The sequence below is a fragment of the Pan paniscus genome, chromosome 18 (genome assembly GCF_029289425.2).
Source record: "Pan paniscus chromosome 18, NHGRI_mPanPan1-v2.0_pri, whole genome shotgun sequence".
Classification (NCBI taxonomy): Eukaryota; Metazoa; Chordata; class Mammalia; order Primates; family Hominidae; genus Pan; species Pan paniscus.
This window is the reverse complement of record NC_073267.2, coordinates 96,539,011-96,553,124: the sequence shown is the minus strand read 5'-3', so window position 1 is coordinate 96,553,124 and position 14,114 is coordinate 96,539,011. Positions and strand designations below refer to the sequence as shown.

The window sequence follows — 14,114 nt, the reverse complement described above, 5'->3', positions numbered from 1 at the left end:
ACAAACTTATTGCCAAGTAGTAAAACACAAAGAACCCCTTTTCTTTCCTAGCTTGAATGCTTTCTTAGGCTGTGTGTGTATGTTGCTTTTTAATAAATGTCTAGTTGAACACTTACTCCAAAACCTTTGGCCGAATCTAAGGCAAAGAGTTCAACTTGAAAAAAGAAAAAGTGGGCATAGCTTTGATATCCCTTGACTCCAATCAGTTATTGAAGAGTTGTTTCCAAGAATGAAAATAAAGAAAAGAGATCTGGTGTAGCCAGAAAGTTTTAGGAATAACCATTATCAACACTGACCTCCCTATCATCATTGTCATCTTCATCATCATTATCATCATCAATATCACCACCATCATCATCATCATCATCACTACCATCATCATCATCACCACCAGCATCATCATTATCACCATCATCACCATTACCACCATCACCATCATCACGTTCCATCGTTATCTCTATTATCACCATCATCACCATTGCCACCATCACCATCATCACTATCATCATCATCATCACCATCACCATCATCATTATCATTGTCACTACCATTATCACCACCATAATCATCATTACCCCTATCACCATCAATCATCACCTTCACCACCATCTCTATCATCATCATCATCATCACTAATTTTATTTGACCACTTATTATCTGCTAGGCACTGTGCTAACTTCTCAACATACATTTGCTCACTTAGTATCTCAGTACCTCCTTCTTATTTTTCTCCCTACACACTACTCATTTTTCTTCATTATATCATGTTTATTTCTTTATTGGTCTGTTGTTTCTCCCTCTCTCTCCTGTCCAGAATTTAAACTCCACAAAAGATTTTCTTTGTTTTATTGACAATAGGACTACCAAAGCTTAACCCGGTGCCTGTCATATACCAGGTGCCCAATAAATAGTAGTTCTATAAGATAATATTCTTTACAACTCCATGAGTAGCTACTATCACTATCTTTATCACAGAACTGAGGGGAAATGAAGCTTAGAGAAGCTAAATAAGTTGTCCAGAGTTATCAGAGTCAGAATTCCGAGTTCAGTGGTGAGCAGAAATCTCAGGCTCTTTAACCTCTGCTTCCTAGCAGGCTTCAGTTGTGGCTTCATCTTTGCCCCAGAATGAGCAAGGTGTAGATGCTTCGAGACTTTTAAACTTTCATATCTGCAGTTATTTTTGCTAAAGCAAATGAAACCCATCTCCACTTTCCACCCTTTAGGGGTGGAAAACCATCGCACATCTGCTCCTCTGTTTGACATGAATACCGGAGCTTATAATCTCCGAAACACTTAAGAAACGACCTGCCAAAGCAAGAGCCATTTGCCCAAACTGAAGCAGGGATAAAAGTTGATGGACAAGACTCTGATTAAACCCTAATTTATAATTTAACAGCCTAGATCTTTTAGGTCATAAAGGACTTTGATCCTAGAAATCATGCTAATAATAGTTCCCCCACCCCCACCTCCTCCATCTCTGTCCAGCTTCCCTAACTTCAGGATGGGTGCTGTGGCAGTGTTGAAAAGAAATTAGTTCCCTGCAGTGGCTGAATGAGCTGCCTTTAAAAATAACAACCACCCTACATGGGGGCTTGAGATAGCAATCTCCCTTTGGGCTCCCTCTGGTGAGGACGTCGTTTGCATAGTGATGCATGCCAGATGGTTCTGAGACAAATTCCAGTACCTGTGATGATGGAGGAGCTGCCATTGCTTGGGGTGGGGGATGTCTGGGGATGGGTTGATGGAAGAGAGGAAGCTGCCTTTTCATGTTTTCACGGGGAGGAAGATCAAGGTTAAAAAATAGTAATAAAAATATTTGAGAAAAAATAATCTAGCACAATTGGAAGAATAGGTGGTTCTGAGAATGGACATGAATGTGGGGCAGCAGACAGGCTGAGACTCAAGTAGGGATGTCCTCACTCATGGAGCAAATGATCCTTTCCCAGTGAGCTGGAAAGGTCCAGATAAGTAGTCCCAGATTTGAGGATAACAGAGACCAGGAAACTAAAAATGAATATGGGTGGACTGACATAGGTTCATCAGATTTCATGTGCCAATTAAGCAATCAAAAAATAACAAGCAAACAGATTAACAAAAATGATGAAACCCTATCATCTACCCCCATGACCAATTAATTTATTTTAAAAAGAACATTTTAACACAAAAAAGTGGAAAGAACACAATGATAGATAAAGAATAGATTGCCCCAGGAAAGGGCAGTTAACAGTCTTACAACACATTTGTACATATTTACATTGTCATTTTTCTCATTTATTGTTTGGTGCAAATTTGTTCTAGATCTGCTGAACTGAAGGTCTGTGTTTGTAGGCTGACTATACATCCTAGTTGTGCTAGGACAGTTTAATGGAGGCTAGTTGTGAATTAATTAACGTCTACTAATTGGTTCTAGTGCGTCCTTTCATTTTCAAATGGGTCCCTATTTAGACAATAAATTAATGGTCATCATAAGAATTTGGGGAACTCTAATGTAGATAGTGCTCAAGACTTTGATTTTACTCCATGACAGTATGGAGATATTTTTAGTGTTCCTTAAAAATGCTTTTATTCTAGACTTCATTGTGAGGAAGTGAGAACCTGGTGCCCTGAGAAAGTTTGCTCTCTCTCTCTGTTTGCTGCCTTTTCTGCTCATGTGCATGAAATTCACTGGATACTCAGCACCTGATTTCAACAAACAGGGACACATCACAAACGGGCAACAGGATGTGGTCAAAACAAGGAGTCTATTTGTCTGTTTCCTTCACTGTATTTTACCACCCACATGTTGCATCTTCCTTACAGAATCACTCCATTAAATGATAAAAGCAATACCTCCTCTCTATAATCATTTTCTAAACTGTCTGCAAGTAGTCAAAAGAGCAGTGTTGGGGAATTTGATGCAAAGGGGTGTTGTCAAGATGAAAGCCAAAATAGGCAGTATATAATACAATTTCTATGTTCACTGAGTGAGAGACAGTGTATCACCTTCAGAACAACCACTAGTCACCTTGAATCTTAGCTCCATCTAAACATCCCAAAATGCTAATGACCTTGATGATGATGAGGAGGAGGAGGATGGTGCTAGGAATGGTGATAATGGTGGTGGTGATGGTGGTAATGATGATGGTGATGAAGATGGTGATGGTGGTAATGATGATGGTGATGAAGATGGTGATGGTGGTAATGATGATGAGGATGATGGTGATGATGGTGGTGGTGGTGATGGTGGTAATGATGGTGAAGATGATGGTGATGATGGTGGTGGTGGTGATGGTGGTAATGATGGTGAGGATGATGGTGATGAGGATGGTGATGACAGTGATCAGGATGGTGATGCTTATGGTGATCGTTTTATCATGGTGATCATGTTATCATGCTGATGGTAATGATGAGAATGATGATGGCAGCGATGACAATTGAGACAGTCACCTTAGGGTCTGCTGAGCATCCTGGCATGATCAATGCCAATTGTGTGCAAAGGTGCTTCATTGACTGTCTTGGAAAGGGAGGGTGAGTAGACATAGTTTGGTGCCCCTTCCCCCAAATAACCCACTTGGACCCAGTAAGTCGATGAATATTAGAGTTAAAGGGCACTTTCAAAACCTTGTGGTCCAATTCACTGATTTTACAGATGAAAAAATAATGAACGTCTGGACAAAGGAAGCTCTGGACAAGGTCTTTCTAATCTTGCTCAAGGCTATAGGTATCCATATGTTATGGGTAGCAATTTTTTAATCTATGGGGAGGGTGGCTGTTGAGATCACCAATGCTGTGTGCTTCATCCTCCTTAGACTTGCTCTGCCAGGCAGGCACAAGGGCTCAGTTCACCTACAATGAGCTGAGCTAGGCTTTCCTTTGCCAGAGGATTACATCTTCCAGACACTTTGCTTCCTAGGCTGTCCAGGACCCACTCCCAGTGGCAACCCCCATAGAAGCCAGAGGAGGTTCTCGGGGTGGGGGGCGGGGTGAGGTCAGGTGGAGTCACCACTTCCTTAAGAGGAAAATCTTGGCCCACAGGCAAGAGTTCTCATTTCTGAGTGAACAAATCACTGAAGAAAACAAACACCTGCTTTGTGTGTGTGCTTTTTCCTGATGGAGGGTTAAGGAAGAATTGACATTGGAGACACCGGTGTAGGTACATGCTGCCAAGTCAGAGCCCTCAGGAGACGAAAGCCCATTGCTAGTGTCCAGAGCAGCAGCCACAATGGAGGAAGCTTCAGTCCCTGGCCCGTTCAGATTCAGAAGCTCTCAGGTTAACATTGAACATGTGACTTGCCTGGTGGGCAGATTTCTTGTAGCATCTGCGGAAGGCTCAGTGGGACTGGAATGGTGATGACCTCATTGGGTGTGTGGTGCTCTTTGGATCTGGCTACCGTTATTAAGCCCAGAGCAGCTTAAATGACTCTAAAGCCAGCCCCACACTCTCTATGGGACTTGGAAAATCCAGTGTTTATCCTTAGGGTGGAGGAGGGTTTTTTGGTGTTTTTTTGGTGGGGGAATTCAGGCTTACCTGGAGACATCTGTGCTGACCACAGAGCAGTCATGGGGCTTATTGGGAAAAGGACATGTGGCAGAACTAAGCCAAGGAGAAGGTAGATCCAGGACTACGGGGAGAATTTTCTGGGGAATTACGTTCCATAGAGTAACACAGTTTTGTCATAATGAGAGCTGTCTAAAGTACAATACTCGGATTAGAGAGCTGATCTGTCCACGACTGCAGTTGTTCAAAAAGAGTGTAGATGACAACACAGCTGGGGACATTGTTGAATGGTTTCAAATTCTGGAGATAGAGAGAGTGGACTAAATTAAATCTAAGATCTGAGAGTCAACTAATTCACTTGAAAAGCCTACAGTCACTTGCTTCTATGTAAGTCTTTGGCACATAGTAATACCTCACTTAACAGGGCTTAAAATATCACGCACACTTAACCAGCTGAACGAGAGCCAAGAATTGGCAAGAAAATACAAAATGACTCTGAAAATCTTTCATGTATTTAATGAGGGCACCTAAGGATCTCATTCATGACCTAGTGAGTCCCACTTCAGACACAATCCTAGCAGACTTGACTGTCTGATTCCCCAGCTGTAGCCAATCGAGAAAAGCACAAAGAAGAATATTACCATTTTTAACCCATTAACAACAGGGAATACATGTGAATAGCACATCACTAAGGTAGAAGGACCAAGATAACAAAATAGATAGAAGTATTCAGAAGTATGGCAATCAGAGGCCATTTAATGAAAGGGCAAATAGTTGTACAAATTTTAGCAGCACACGAAGAAGGGAACAGGTTATGGGTCATTGATAAGAAATTCAATTATCTTCAGGGATCTAGGTTAAATAAGACAGAATAATACACAAAATATTTTATAAAGATTTGTAATAAAACATTAAAAGATAATAACTTAGAAATTTGCAACACATATGGCAAACATATGATGAATATTCATATTATAAAATAACACCAGCCAGGCACGGTGGCTCACGCCTGTAATCCCAGCACTTTGGGAGGCCAAGGTGGGTGGATCACCTGAGGTCAGGAGTTCGAGAACAGCCTGGCCAACATGGGAAACCCTGTCTTTATTAAAACACAAAACATTAGCCAGGCATGGTGGTGGGCACCTGTAATCTCAGCTTCTCTGGAGGGTGAGTAATCCCAGCTTCTCTGGAGGGTGAGGCAGGAGAATTGCTTGAACCCAGGAGGTGGAGGTTGCCGTGAGCCAAGATCGTTCCACTGCACTCCAGCCTGGGTGACAGAATGAGACTGTGTCTCAAACAAAACAAAACAAAACAAAACAAAACACCTACGTATCAGTACAGAAATATAAACAACTGGAAGAGGAAAACAGACAAAGGCAGGATGTGATCAGGCATCTCATGAAAACATGGCAGCAATGGCCAACGTTCACATGAAGTGTGCTTCAGCACTGTTAGTCATCAAATACAGGCACATGTTCAAAACAGGAGATCTTACTTTTGTCTGCCAGGTTGTCCAAAATTAAAAAGAACCAGAATGTTCCATGTTGGTTGGAATTTTGGGAAGTAAACCCCCCTCAAACATGGCTGGTCTATATTTTGGAGAAGCCAAGTTGGAACTTTTTATCAAAATGCAATTTCTCCATTTACCAAATTTACCTAGAAATTTCATTCCTAGAAATTAACCCACTAAAAATAAGCTAGGGGGCTGGGCACGGTGGCTCATGCCTGTAATCCCAGCACTTTGGAAGGCCGAGGCAGGCAGATCATGAGGTCAGGAGATTGAGACCATCCTGGCTAACATGGTGAAACCCTGTCTCTACTAAAAATACAACAAATTAGCTGGGCGTGGTGGCAGGTGCTTGTAGTCCCAGCTACTCTGGAGGCTGAGGCAGAATGGCATTAACCCAGGAGGTGGAGCTTGCAGTGAGCTGAGATAGCACCACTGCACTCCAGCCTGGGCAACAGAGCAAGACTCCGTCTCAAAAAAAAAAAAAAAAAAAAAAAGCATAGAAACAGCCCCAAGTCCATTCATAGGGGACTGGGCAAAAACATCAAGAAATATTCATGCAGTGAAATGATATGAAACACATTTTAAATGAGATATCTTTGTAAATCAATGTGAACAGTGTATTATGAATGAAATACACAGTTAATGAAAAAAGGAAGTGGAAGAATTGTATATGTACTATAATTCTTTTGGCATAATAATGATATTATTATTCTTATTCAAACTTTGTTGATACCAAACTGTCTGAAATGATTCTCACTTCTTGGAAGACAGTGTACTCTCTAGGAGCAAGGCCTTTAAAATTTTTTGCAAGAAAATCAGGGGGAGGTCTTTAAACCAAACTCATCCAATCCGTGGCCCAGAATGGCTTTGAATGTGGTCCAACACAAATTCGTAAACTTTCTTAAAACATTATGAGATGTTTTTTGCATTTTTTTTTTTTTTAGCTCATCAGATATGGTTAGTGTATTTTATATGTGGCCCAAGACAATTCTTCCAATGTGGCCCAGGGAAGCCAAAAGATTGGACACCTCTGCAAACTTTTTATGTTAAAAAAGTGTTTTGTTTAACGCCACAGTTGAACAAACAATGCCTTTGGGGGTCTCAACCTCCGTTTGATTCTACGGCATTAAATGCTTGTTGTTTTCAGCTTGTATAATTAGATGCTTTCTTTATGCTGTGTACTCTGCTAAGTCGTTACAAATATTACCTAATTTCACCTTCATTGCAACCCTCTAAGGTTGTACTTCCTTATCTGGGGCTGAGTTATTAAGAAAACTGCCTTAGGTGTCCCATTCAATAAGTGACATAACCAGGATTCAAACCAGGTCTATCAGCCTCCCAAATCTGGGTTCTTGGCAATTCACTCATTCATTCGTTTATTCACTCACCAAATATTTGCTGAGGACCCTTTTTGAGCAAAAATATACTGCACCTTTTTGTTTGCAAATATGATTAAGAATATAAACTTCGTGGACTCACTTCTAGAGTGCATGGGAGTTGGTCCCTACTTGAAGAATTCAGAGATAAAGGATGTGTATTCTGTTTCTCATATATCAGACATAGAATCTCCACAGTAGATTTGTTTTGCTCCCCTGCCTCCCCCCACCTTTTTTTTTTTTCCCCTGGAGACAGAGTCTTGCTGTATCCCCAAGGCTGGAGTGCAATGGTGCGATCTCAGCTCACTGCAACCTCCTCCCCTGGGTTCAAGCAATTCTCCTGCCTCAGCCTCCCAAGTAGCTGGGATTACAGGCTACCGCCACCATGCCTGGCTAATTTTTGTATTTTTAGTAGAGACAGGGTTTTGCCATGTTGACCAGGCTGGTCTCGAACTCCTGACCTCAGGTGACCTCAGGTGATCTGCCCGCCTCGGCCTCCCAAAGTGCTGGGATTACAGGCGTAAGCCACCGCGCCTGGCCTGTTTTGTCTTTGTAACATCCATTTCATGACATAGAATAAGCCCTGAACTTAAAAACATTAGGAAATGGAAACCCTAACTCAGAGGAACTAAGAGGCCTTTCGGTAGAGTAAGAGGTAATTAGACAAGTGGAGACAGAAGAATGAGACCGATTTGAGAAGAATAGCAAAAGTCATTCTGACTCAGGCTTAAAGGCTTAGGTGGGGGGCAGGGAAAGTTAGTGTGCTAGGACTGAAATAGTCAAGAATGAAAAGGCAGCCCAGACCGAAAAGACTGCAATGCCTTTGTGGTCAGCGATGAGAGACAGATCAGGATTCCACCCATGACAAGAGCATGAAGGGTGTGCCATGCAGACAACATGGAAGCCGTTCACCTTGTCATGGTGCTACAGGTCACGGGGAAGCCAGGAGCCAAATACGAGGAGACCGCCCATCTGGACCTGCACCTTCACCTCTAGGTCATGCTCTAGGTACCCAGGCCAGAGCTCCTGGCCCAAACGGCCCCAAGCTCACTCCCAAGGCCTGTGCTAGTCTTGTTCACAGCACTTCTTTTACAGATGAGCCTGAAGAGGTGGTCGAGGGATGGCTGTTTGCAAGGGATATGAGCAGAGCTTGATGCATGGCTACGGCATCTGCACCCATGAGTCTGAGACCCCCCGCCCTGCAGAAAGGAACCAGGATGAGACAAGAAGGGGGACAGGCCATGGTCTAGGGCCGAGGACTGGCTTTCCCCATGTGCACCTGTCAGCATGGAGCTCCTAGGAGTATGACAGTTCTGCATTCAAACCCCACCTTCCGGGTAGTCATGAAGCTCCATTTGACAAGTCAGGAGAAAAGAGTCTATTTAGCTCTTTGATTTATAATGTTAAAATATCTGAATATAAGACATGTGGGTTTTCATATTGACCCTTGTCCTGGGTCCTGCACATGTTATGGACCTGGCTTTGGCCCCAAATCCACTAAGATTGATTTAGCCAGTCAACAAGTCAATGGGTTTTCAGGGGCCATTGTCCTCCATGTTCTAAGAGAACCAGCCTATTTCTCCTTGCGCTATGAGCTCCAACAGGGGGAACATCTCCACTGCCAGGGAAGCCTGGGCTGTGTGACCCACAGGTAACGGGCAGAATAGTATTTAAAAGTGTCCTACATGTAGAATGGCCGTAACGCATCATCCAAACCAAGGCACCTTTGAGAGTTGAAAAGTATGCTAACGGAGATGCCAGGTCAGCAGGCAGAAACTGAGACCACCCTACGCAAACTTGGACATGTGGTCGTCTATGTAGATAACCCTCCCAAAACCCAGAATCCGCCTTTCCAATTCTGCCAGGCCACTGCTGCAGCCACATTTGCAAGAGGGAAGCAGGAAAGCCAAGTGGTCTTTTTGGTTTTCTTGGGGGAAGGAAAACAGTTTTAGGGAAGGCAAGTGGAAGTCAGTATGTCATGTCTGTAGCCTGGGACCTCTGCTGGAGGGAGTTTGTTTTTCCCATTGACAAGAAGGAAAACACGGTGAAACATGTCTTTCATAAGAAACATGATTTTTTTTTTAAGTCTTCAAAAAAAGGCAGGGGGGGCCCAAGCACAGAACTGAGCTTGCTGTGTAATCCTAGACAAGTCACTTCAGTCCGTGGGCCCCCTCTCCTTCTCAAGAGGGAATATGAGATGGAGAACTTTGTCAAAACCACTTATCCCTGGCACCTAGCCTATTGCCTGGACCATTATCCATAGATATTTGTGGGATAAACAACAAAGAAATGAATGAATGAACCAATTCAAGGGTTAGTTCAGATGACTTCACTCAATCCTGGAATGGCAATATTTCTACCTGCTTTCATTCTCTATAAGAATTTTAAACTCAGACTTCTTAGAAACCCTATAACCAAACCCCTCATAGTTCACAAGTTCGTAGAGTTGGAAAATGAAGGCAAGAGGATGCGAAAGTGCTGCTGCTCTTTCAAAACTTTATTTTCAAAACTTTATTTTTACTTGTAAAAAACCTTAAAATGTACAACCCTAAAAACCACTCTTTTCAATGTTGGCTTAGAACATCACCAACCTGTGTATTTCAGCTCCTAGTTAACTTGGGCTAAAGGGCAGTGACTAAACAGCAGGCATCCCAGAAATGTCAGTCTTCTTAGACCAGCAGCGCCTTTTGCTTGTCGCAGCTGTGCAAGAAGGGACCTGGGGCTTGATCAAGTCACAAATTGTCTGATTTGGGCTTTTCCCCAGTCATTAAATTCAAACCATTTATCAAATAAGAGACTGTTTTCTTTTTGCTTTAGAGCCCCACTTGCTTTACTCTTTGAATCTGTCACTGTGGAAATTTTACCCTTCTGGGAGAGGGCTTGCTTTACACTTTTGAAGTTAACAGAGAAAAGATAACATGAAGGAGGCAAGCAAGATGTACCTCATGCAAAGCACCTCTAACTGTGAGAGGCTCCATCCAGCATGGATACGCTGTCCCTGCAGCCAAAAGCATGGGACATTATTGTTGCTTGCTTAACCAACACAATTTTTATGTTACATGCCCCAGGATGAGTGTAATTTGTCTTTTAAAAGCCTGTTTCACTGTGGCAGACATCCCTGTCTTTTTTACCCTAGTTGGTTTATGGGCAGTTACTGCATGCAGAAAGAAAAAAAAAAAAGAACATAAACGCCCCGGAGAGATTTTTAGTAGCTATTTGTTACTCACTTAAAGATGAAGCTCTGCAAGGTAAACTGGAAATGACAACTGTAAAATCAATACCAACCACTAGTAGTGTGTCCACTATTTTGCTGAAATGTGATCCAGGTCTAAGGGGACAAGAAAAGGTGGAGGTTAAACTGTGTTTCCATGATTTCTGTCCCACTGAAAGGAAAAAAAAAGTAATCAGGGACAAAAGTCAACCTCTGGGATTTGAACCCAGGGACTAGGGAGCGTTCAGGCACAACCTGCGGCTTGGCATTGTTGTCTAATGATCTATGGTGTCTGGTTTCCAAAACGTCATGGTTATCAGCGCTTGGGCTTATGCGGATTAACATCTGAATGCCGAGCCTCGTCCTGTTACTTGGGTTGGCTGTTTGTTCACGTGAATTGTATCACACATGCTTACACATCAAGGAGTCACTAGAGCTGTAGGCAGTGGGAAATGTTTCCATCTCAGCCAGAAGGTGAGCGTTCGCATGAGCTCTGCCTCTTATTCTAGGGCAACCAGACCCATCCTAATTATGCATCTTTTAAACGCACGTGGCCTTCAGGTTACCAGCCTCCCTAGAAGAAGATTGCGTTCGCTTATTAAAACAGGCAATTGATTATTTTCTCCTAACAAGAGCTGTACGCTGATAAACCTGGGCGTTCTGAAAGGGCAGGAAGTATCGCGAACACTGGGTGAATGGCACTGGGTCTGGGGGCTCAGACTTCCCATCAGGAAGTGTGGTCCCTCACTTTAGGGATCATCTCTAATTTTCTCATTTGTTTTCAGTCCCAAGTATCAAATGAGCAGAAATCAGTTTGAGACATTTTGAGGGAGAGATGCTGGTTGGGTAAGAGGGTTTTACAGAAGTGCTTAGGCTGAAAGGACCAACGAGCTGTCTCAGGCAGCCCAGGATGTGTCAAGTTTCTCTTGAAGCTCCCCCTTCAAGGGAAGCACCAAACATCCTACCTGCACCAGCTCCCCGGAGCCAGTGCTAAGAACGACATTTTTTATTGAAGTCATCAACCTCATCAAGCGATATCCACAGTGTCTAGGCCCTGAAGGGCATTCAATAAATACCAGAGAGTAAGTGAATAAACCTACGATGGGGAAGAGACCAGGCAAAGGAACTCCAAGGTCTGTACTGAATGGTTCAACCTGCAGTCAAGCTGGAGCCCCGTTCATAGGGCGACTACAAAGTCGTCAGCCTCCGCCTCTCAGATCGTAATGGGAATGCCATTTTGTGAGGTTAATGCTCAACTCAAATTGCATTTGGAGGAGAGCGAAAAAGGCCTCCTGGCCAGAGGCAAGAACTAGACAGTAGTGTAGGCTGGGGAGCTCTCTGGCCCAGCCAGAAGCCTGCGGGTAGACCGCAGTACCACCAGCTGTCCCTTTATGGGAGGCGAGAGGGTTTGGTCAATGCATAGAGAAAAGCCGCCGTCATTTTCTGTGACTTTAGTCTAGGAGTCTTCAATTGCCTCAGGCATCTTGCATTGGCCTACAGTGTTTTCAAAGTGGAGACATCTTACCTATAAATCCAGTTGTCCTGCTGCTCTTGATAAACCCAGAAGGTCTGGCCACAGGTGTTCCCCTCTGTGTGCCTGGGGCTCAGCCACAGGCCCCACCACTCCCTATTGCCTGGCACCCTCTTGCCTCGCCAGTCCACATTACTGTCTTCATTCTGGAAGGCAATTCGGTTTGCAGTGTTTCAGACAGTTGGAAAAAATGTGTCCCCTGCAACATATTTACAAATAACATTGAGTAGAGTCAGCCACCGTTGAAATATCTTGCAGAGAGACTGTGTATTGGGTCACCGATGGGGGAAGCCGATAGCCAGTCACAGGTTAACTAGGCTTTGGCTCTAGAGAGGATATATAAATATACTCCAGAGGGGATCTGAACTTTCCCCACCTATCTGATCCGTCTCTAATTGGTACCAATTGGTATTCCCTTACCCTGGGCTTTCTTTGTAATAGAGACGTTGTTATCATTTTTCCATTTACGGTGACCCTTCATTCCAAGTGCTCATCTGTAGGGGTCACTGATTTCCTGGGACAAGAATTTTCAGTTTTCTGGTGTTTAAAACATCCTGTATTCTTTCCTCCCTAAACCAGCTCCTTTATTTTAAATTGTCCGGAGTGTTAAAACCCTTGAGAGCTACTGTCAGTGTATCCACATCAGCAAGCAGAGTCATGAGAACTCACCAGCGGTGGGGCGTGCTTTTTGCTTTATTTGTTTGTGCATTTCCAAGAAACGACACATTAGCAGAGGAATGTGTGGTGACTGGGTTCTGTCCTGGCTGGCCTTTTAACTCAAATCCGAGATAATTGTCTGTAGAATTGTGAGCTGGTGATTGGCTTAAATCCCGTGCCATGCCCTCTGACCTCTGACATGGTGAGGGTATCATGGGGGAGGGTGAGTTCACCTCCCCCAGGACTGCCCTGAGATCTGAGCTGGATCAGGCATCTGAAGCGTGACCCCTTCCCGAGGACAAGGCCATGTTGGGGGCAGGTGCCGGGCAGCTGACTCCAGGCAAGGGCCGAGGGACCCTCTGCCTCCTTGCTGTGTAACTGCTCCTGCTCGACTCAGATGAAGACTGGCCACTTCAGCAATAAGCAATGGCAGAAAACAGGAAGGAACAGCGATTTACCTTTTCCTGTAGGTGTTCCTCTTCCCCAGGCACCTCGCTTGAAAAACAAATGAAGCCCCTTGAAGTAGCTTGGGTAGGTTGTGGCACCTAAAAATCCTACTCATTTCTGTGGCAGGAACACACAGGTGACCACTGACTTGTTTTCCAAGCAATTAAAGCATTGGCGGTAACACCACAGAGCACAGGAGGATAATCGCAGTGAAACTGAGAGAGTGAAGTGGGGTGGGGAGGGGGCCGTCTTTGTCCTCCAGTCCACCCCGTGTCCCCAGGGCTCCTGGGCTCATCCAGCTGGTGGTGCTGTGGGAGGCATCAAGGTCGGAGCAGACAGTCCTTATTCTTGGAGGCACGCTATGCCTCTCCGCATTAGGAGTGGGTGCCGGTGGGCACGGGGAGAGGGGCGGTGTCTCCAGAGCTGAGCCTGTTGTTGGGGGTAGCAGGGGGCTCCTTCCTGAAGCATCGCTAGATGACACTGAAGGGACTTTGTTTAAGGCACAAACCTGGGAATCCAACAAGAGAGGTGGAAACTGCAGAGAAATTTGGAAGCTACAGGCCCCTGGAGGAGTGTTAACTGACCTCGCCTCCCGCCTGCCCCTGGGAAGTTGAATCCTAACGCAGCCTTGGTAGAGAAGGGGAAAACTCCATCCCTTGATGTGGGGCAGAGAACCCCTAAAGGCTCAGGAATGGGTAGCACCAGGTGCTTCTAGGAGTGGGGAGAAGCAGGGCCTCAGCTTTTTTCTCTGCTGCAGACAGCCAGGCACCCCAACTTTGGCAGCAGATGGAGGCTCCTTCATTCTCTGAAAGGCTGGCACAGGGGTCTCTGGAGCCCAGCTAGGGTGGGAGTCTGTGCAGGAAGCAGGAGATTGAAGGAGTATGACTTGTTCAGTGTGGAGGCTG

The 14,114-nt window shown here is 44.5% G+C and overlaps 1 long non-coding RNA gene across 2 annotated transcripts in view; it reads left to right on the top strand.

Annotated features, from left to right (window-relative positions):
- LOC117976316 (uncharacterized) overlaps positions 1-14,114 on the top strand; it is a 398,679-nt gene that overhangs the window by 357,583 nt on the left and 26,982 nt on the right. The gene's annotated exons all lie outside the window — the stretch shown is intronic.